This window comes from Mytilus galloprovincialis, chromosome 9, assembly GCF_965363235.1.
Source record: "Mytilus galloprovincialis chromosome 9, xbMytGall1.hap1.1, whole genome shotgun sequence".
NCBI classification, from domain to species: Eukaryota; Metazoa; Mollusca; class Bivalvia; order Mytilida; family Mytilidae; genus Mytilus; species Mytilus galloprovincialis.
Genome location: NC_134846.1, coordinates 42,211,640 through 42,219,515, shown reverse-complemented (window position 1 = coordinate 42,219,515; position 7,876 = coordinate 42,211,640). Strand labels below are relative to the sequence as shown.

At 30.6% G+C, this 7,876-nt stretch overlaps 1 protein-coding gene across 1 annotated transcript in view; it reads left to right on the top strand.

Annotated features, from left to right (window-relative positions):
* The first annotated feature begins 406 nt into the window (after nt 1–406).
* Nucleotides 407–7,876, top strand: part of LOC143046556 (uncharacterized) — a 35,212-nt gene continuing 27,742 nt past the window's right edge. Inside the window, exon 1 of the mRNA XM_076219715.1 lies at nt 407–432. The gene's annotated coding sequence lies outside the window, so the exon portion shown is untranslated. The remainder of the gene's footprint in view (nt 433–7,876) is intronic.

Here is a 7,876-nt window from a genome sequence, read left to right as displayed (position 1 = left end):
TTGAAGATCATGTTAAACAAATAAATGGTCTCTTGTTCTTCAGTCTTATTTCTTAAGTTGAGATGATGGCATATAGAAATGTCTGTCACCTGTTATGTCGTAGCTGTTTTTTGTTTTGTTTCATAGAATCTTCAAATCATGTAAAATACCGAAGCGACATAATAACGAACATCTTGCATTTCGAAAAGACAACACGAGATTAATAAAAAGGACCAAAAATAATGTAAGTTTGACATTTTGATGAACAGGTCAATTACATTGCACTTTTCATAGTAGAAGGCCATGTGATAAATATGTATATGAGTTATGTATACACAGTTTTTCGATTCACTAGCTGTTACAGTGAAAGAAACTTTGAAAACGAGACTAGTCGGCAGGTATATAAACAACTACCTTGTCAATTATTGGTGCTTGCGCTCGAATTCGGGACAGGTAAGAATATACATATCTATCAACATTAAAAGTAAATAGGTCATTTTTGTTAGGCCTTAACAAAAAAATGATTTTTTTTTCAACAGCAAACACTTTTTTTTATATAGATTTTACACATACAATATTGACAAAACGTTCACAAGAAAACCGGTATTATATTTAAAATTTAATAAAAAAATGAAGACTTTAAAAATTACATCTTAAATACATTCTATGCTTTGACACGCTTGTAATTTTTAATTATTTGTGAAATAACATCGTACGTCAGGCGAGATTAATTCTGTGAACAACTATTGTTTGCCTTCTTATCTTGCTAACAGTATGTTATTATTGATTCGGATCATAAAATATTATACCAAATATTATGATACTATAGTTGAATCTTTGTTATATATATATAATGTTACTTCACAGCTTGAATGAGAGTACCGCTACATTTCGACTTCCGGAGTCCAGGTTAATGTGATATCTGAGCTAGTTTCAAACTAATTGATAAATGAGTTTTTTTTAAAATCAAACACAAAAAAATAAGTATGAGAGAGTATTCAAACCTGGTCCCATATGCTTATAAATTGAATGAAACGCAATACTTTTCATTTTATTAAAAAAGTGACAAAATAAACTAAAATAGCCAAACTATATCCAGTTATTCACGATTCCAATAATCAATTTTGAAGACACAGCGCCTCATAAAAGTTTATTGATCCAGATCTATACTTAATTCAGGTCCTCTGGTAAGACACGATTTTAGTGGAAAAAAAAATATCGTCATAAGATTCGGCTCTGAATGTTTACTTTGGAAGCACGTATCAAAAATCGTAAAAATGGTCAAGGAGTCCAAAATGCGTAAACTTATCTCATTTAAACTGAGTTTAAACATGTGTGTGACCTGGGGACATATATTTAGGAATATAATTCATTTTTGATCTCATAATATCCCTCATTAATGGTAAAAAAAATTATGCATTGTCCTTCAAGGCAAGGCAAAGGAGATTATAAGGTCAAGCAACAAATTCACTTATTATGCAATTTTTGAAACTAAAGTCTGGACGTAAAACTCCAAAACTGTAAACGATTCTAGGTTTTTTAGTTTCAATTTTATGAAACCTCTCGCCTCAAAACCTATGCAGCATAAAGACAATTTTAACCTGCTTTATAAAACAAAATTGCGAATGTCTATAATCAAAATTAAATTTTATGCTATCCCTGAAATAACAGAATAACGTGAAAAATATCAAATATACCCTGGCAAGATGTGCTTGTTTAACTTTAATTGTATAAGGGCATTTCCCTTTTTGCACTGACCGACTTTTGAAAATAAAACTTTCGGAAGGAACATATCGTCCGTCCAAACAATCTTAACTTTACTAAATTATCATTTTTTCGAAAGCAGTTTTTTTCCAATTGTCTTTAAGTGTGTTGAAGAAGTAAGGTTGGTGTATTATTTGAACAGCAGCTGATGTGAAATATAACTTCTATATTTTCATATCTATACTATTAAACGAGAAGACCTCATTTTTGGTGTCGCTTCTCTTCTTTCCAGAATAAATTAATCAACACGCCTCTGTGGCCTATAGGTGCAGTGCATAGTCGCATTTGTCATCCATTCATATGATTATTCAGATTGAGTTATTTTAGGAGAAAAACAAGAAAAAGGCATCCGGATATTGTCCCGTCATTGTACGAAATTTTAAGTCAGATTAGTCTTCCGGTTTGCGTTTTTCTGTATACTTTGAACATACATATACTACGAATAAAGTGTATTTTCAGAATTTTATCTGCTATCATTTTCAAGTTTACTATCCACGGCGGTCACAGAGTTTATTAAATAGAGAGGGTCTGTATACTATATCAATGATCACCATGGATCGATTAGTAAACTTAGAATTGAAAGTAAATACGCTTTCTTTATAATATAGTAATGAATGTTCATAATAAACAGATAAGCGCTAAAATTATTCATGTGAACTTTTGATACTTTTTCTGAAATTCTCCAGTCATTAAATCTTTTACAAAATTCATTGATTACATAAAAAAAAGAAGATGTGGTATGATTGCCATGTTAAGACAACTCTCCACAAAAGACCAAAATGACACAGATATTAACAACTATATATATATATATATATATAGGTCACCGTACGGCCTTCAACAAAAAGCAAAGCTCATACCGCATACTCAGCTTCAAAAGGCCCGAAATGACAATGTAAAACAATGCAAACGAGAAAACTAGCGGCCTTATTTATGTACAAAAAATGAACGTAAAACAAATATGTAACACATAAACAAACGACAACCAATGAATTACAGGCTCCTTACTTAAATAAATGTTCATAACATACTAAATGTATGTTCATTTTGAAATTGATAGAAAACCAAAAATTGGGAACTTAGGAAATAAAGGTGGAGGGTAAAAAAACATTTTCCTGTCCCCAATAACCTATGACTTATGATACTTTTGCTGACATTCTCCAGTCATTCTGTATTTTACAAAATTCTTCCAACAACACTTTACATACTTTAAACTACGCTCTGAATGCCCGCGATTTCGCGGGTGTGTTCTAGTGTAGTTTTATAGAACAAAGGAATAGTATATAGCATATGTTGAAAATATTAAAATAACTCTTAATAAATTTATGAGTTGTTGATACTGTTCGCATCTGTTTAAACAAGAAAAATGAAAGCTCACTTAAATAACTTCGTAGATCAAAATTTTCCATCCAAAATAACTATTTATATTCAAAACAAGCTTTAAAACAGCACACTTTTTATAGAAGCAATTTCTTATGTAATTACAAGTGAATTGACGCAATTTCTTATGTAATAACAAGTGTTTATTGTACTTTTTACTATTTAATTCCAAGGAATAAAGGTTTATAGAAAAGCTGTTACTTTGGAAACAGTAACACCATTTTGCAATGTTAACCACAGAGCACTTCAATAGATCATGACAACTAAGTTTCAACATTGACGTTCAGTCATTTTGGGCTCTTTCCTGTATGTATTCAATTAACAGATACGAATCAGTCATAAAACAAGCAGACAATAATAATCAACCACTTCTGTGTATTTTTCTGTTACTGAACTAGAGTACAACATGTATAGTTTTATTATATTGTAAGTGAGATAACCTGCAAATCCTTTAGGACAACTGTGATATTACTCTAATCAACTCAGCCATGGTATCACTGATAGTAATTATGCTGTTTAATGTATAGCTTATATATCAGTTTGTTCCATATTTCAAACACAATCCTGCATATGTGTATTTTGTAATAGTTGTTTAAGGTTTGGATTTATTTAAATGAAAATTGCTCACTTAGTTTTAGTTTAGTTTAAACATATTTATTTATAGTGGATTGGGAAAAAAGTTATTTCAACTTATACTAATCCATTTCAACTCTGCGGGTGCGATTTCTGCCTTAGCCTACTCTTTTTCGAAATCTACAAGGGTGTCTTTTACGTGAAAGAGATATGGCTCTCTCTTAATACGGGTCAGTCATTTATCGTCCTCTTCCGACGGACTTTCATCATTTCCTCAAGAAACTGCTCGCAAATGGTGTCAAGGAAGAGCCGAAAATTCAGTCCCTGAAATTTTCTCTCCGAAACAGGGATTAAACAAGGAACCTTTGTGTTAGTAGTCCGATGTACTAACCACTACACCACGGCTCTCTTTTTTCCTCTTTTTTTTTTTTTTTTTTTTTTTTTTAACTTTTTACCTTAATTGCTCACTTACTTACTTACTTACAATTTTCTTTAGTTTGGGTTCAAATCGAGTTCAATTGACATGCTACGTTTTCCCCAAGCAACCTGCCGAGGAAATAGTCTTCTCAAGGAAAAGTCGAGCTAGGCCTGACAAGAAATACTATCCTATAAAAAAAACTTTTAAGGAAGTTTACTTTATTTCGTGATTTTGATATTGTTAATTGCATTGCTAGCATTAACGATAGTAAAGGACTTAATTAGAAATGATATGAATCCATGTTTTAATACTTTGCCAAATGTAGTACTAGAAAGAAATTAAGAGGATAATCTAATTAGTTTGTACTTATAGTCTTCCAGTATTTTAACAGATATATTTGGGTCATGGTTTCTTGTATTGTTTCAAATATTTTGTTTATTCAATTATATAACGGATATATTACCTTATATGATTAAGTAAAATAAAATAACAAATAAATCAAAAGAAAGAGAGTCCTTATTTGGAAAATACACAGTACTAATAATAAGATAAAACACAAAAATTTCTTCAATTGTATTGGAAGTTTTTCATATTAATCATATTCCTCTGTTAAATATTCTATATTCTATTAAAACGTAGACCGATTTCCTTTTTGATATTTGACAATTCACCATTGCAGAACTCACCAGATCTATTATACCTTTATTGGCATACTCGCTCATTTATACGATTTTAGACACCTTTGTTGTGGTCTTTGGTTTAAAATAAAATAAACATTGTTCACATGATAAATAAAAAAGAACAACTGAACGGAAATGTATACAGGAAATCTAATTACATATCAAATTGAAAAAAGGTAACTGCGTTTTATCAAATTTCATTCATGAACTAAAGAGCTACCTTTTAACAGATCATTATTAAAATAAAAGAAAGTAAGTAAGGCGATTACAAGAAAATATACTACTATTTCAAGCAATTTTAAGAAATAAATATGTTAACACTTTAACACTACTTCACGATGTGGAGGACATTCGATTATCAATTCACATTTTGCTAGCGCTCATGCATTCAAATTCTAAAGACTGATCCGATTCATTTTTCTAGTCTTGTTTTACATACCGTCCTTTCTAAGTTTTACCCGATCGAAGTGTTAAGTGTAAGGTCAAGATGTGTTTATGACGAGCTTACACAAGTATTTTGTGAACTCGCAGTTGTCCTTGTAATCGAACATTCTAGTGATAAGACACACTTTAGAGTCATCCCTTTTGACAAGTAAAATCACTTGAGTTTTGCAAATTTATGAAGAATTATCATACTGTAAACAAACTTTAATTGATACTTGGAATACTTTATTTTTATTCTTATTTTAGACCCAAAATAAGATGGTGTTTCAACGATTTTTATAATATCGCTATCAAATCTTGCGCTGAATTTCATCTGTAGATAAAACAGTGTCTGAAGGCGCGGATTCTTTATAAGTAGTCTGTACAAAGTCAGGAATATGACAGTTATTGTCCATTCGCTTGATGTGTTTTATCTTTTGATCAGGGACTTTCCGTTTTGAATTTCCTCAGAATGCAGTGTTTTTGTAATTTTACTTTTATTACATTAAACTCGATTCCATTTAGTGTCAGCTTTTCTTTATTATGATTTAGTTCAAGTTTAACCATTTAAAGTGTGCCTCTTTCGATTTATAAACCCTTCCGTTATATGTCCTTCATGCCTCGAGTTATTTCCTGTTGGACAAGCATTCTTTGAGATTTCTATGTCAACTGTACTTAGATTGAAAGTCAAGTACTAGTAGTATCATTAAAATTTGTTCAATTTGATCCAAATACCACATTACAATCGTGCGGTAGTTGTTACAAAATATGTTCATTCACAAAAGATTCTTTCTCATATTCAATTGCACTATTTTTCATTCGCATGAAATATCTCAAAATATCGTTCCGTAAAATTCTGAAAAAAATGAAAATAATCTTTGTGTACCTCGTGCTATTGCTGTTGCCACTTGTATATCTGAAAAAAAACCCACCTCAATTAATCTCTTAAACAATAACGTTAATGACTGATAGTCTGTACCTTCATTTTCTAAATTTAAAGTAAAATTTTCTCTGTTTTAAAAATTTGTTAATGATAATAATAATTTTATAATCCTGGTACCTTTGATAACTAATTACTAGTTTGAGTACAAAATGAAGCAAATGAGGGATGACAGAGGACACATAGTCATGCCAACATACTAATGCGAGTTAACATTTCATTACTAGCACAAGTAAACTTTCTTTTAAACTGTAACAGTAATTTTGACTTGACAGACTGAGCAATGAATTTTCAGTCTTTCAGTCAATAATTCCGTAGTGTGTAGGCAATTCGCTTGCATTCAATTAACATCTGTTCATACATATTTTGTTAAATTGTTCTTGTGCATTTCACATTTGCCACTAGGCGTTGAACAAAAATGAAAACATTAGAATTTAGGCTAATGTTTCAACTCCTTCAGGCAAATCTGACCTTAGATGGATTTTGCTTATTTTATTGGCCCTTTTGGTCATTGCATATACTTACAAAGTGCACTTTTCATTGCATATTATATTTTCCATTCAGTTCAATTGCTATTGTAATTTATAAATCTTTATTTGGGGAGGGGGTTCTCTTTTTTAGCAGAATATCTCGGTTTATAATTGTGTTTTGTTCGTTACTGTAATATATATTAAACATAAAATATCATTGGTTGTAAAAACGACGGTAGTATGTAATGAAATTAAAATTAATTAATTTTGAGTCCCTGCACTTGCAAACATTTAGATATCATGTCGGAACAGGCTTTAAAAAAGATACTAGTACACAGATATTCTCACGTCTAACAATGTCTAAAGCACGCAGGTCAAGTATTGATAAATATTTTCTAATCTGTTTTACTTTAATCCATATCGGGTTCAAATTGGTCACGCGAACTAGTTCAGTTACATTTTCAAGGTCTTATATCTTTTCTTAAAGATACCAAATGGTGATTGGTATTTATATTTATACCATACATAATACTACTGCCAAGATTTTCTTGAGGTAGACGAAATTTACTTTTAACGATTGTATTGAAATGTTTTGTCCCAAATTGGCAAACCGGACATACTTTGGCTTTATTTACTGACTACTTTTGTTTGGGATTTATTGTAATAATAACATCATAATGATGCTGAATGTTTTTTGTATGTGAAGATAAACAATAAATTCTACCTGGTTTAACCATGCGTTTAATGTATCTTAGCATTTCTTTTCAACAAATTATTTGTTTGTTTTTGCTGTCCTGAATAGGCTATTCAAAAAAATGTTTGCTTCTCTATGGGTGGAAAATTTTGTGCAAATATAAGAAGTGGCTATCATTACCTTTCATACCTTTAGTCTCATTGACACAAAAATAACATAGACTCGTCCAGTGTCTTGTTTGAACGTAATTGAAGTTATTAAACACATTCATGAATGTTCTGATTTAATTGATATACGTGTAGGAAAAAAAATACTGTTTGACTGTAAGCTTATAATAACTAAATCCAATCAAATTTCATTAAACTCCATAACAACGACCGGTCCACATCCTATAAGGTAAAAAGAATTAATTGGGTAGGGAGAAAATGACAGATATTTTAAATTCATTTATTGCAATAAGGGAAAAAAAATTGTCAATATGAAGTTTTGCTAAAATTTTAGAAAAATGTTGTTCTGTATTTGTGTAGTTTTCGGATCTTTCATTTGCGTAATTAG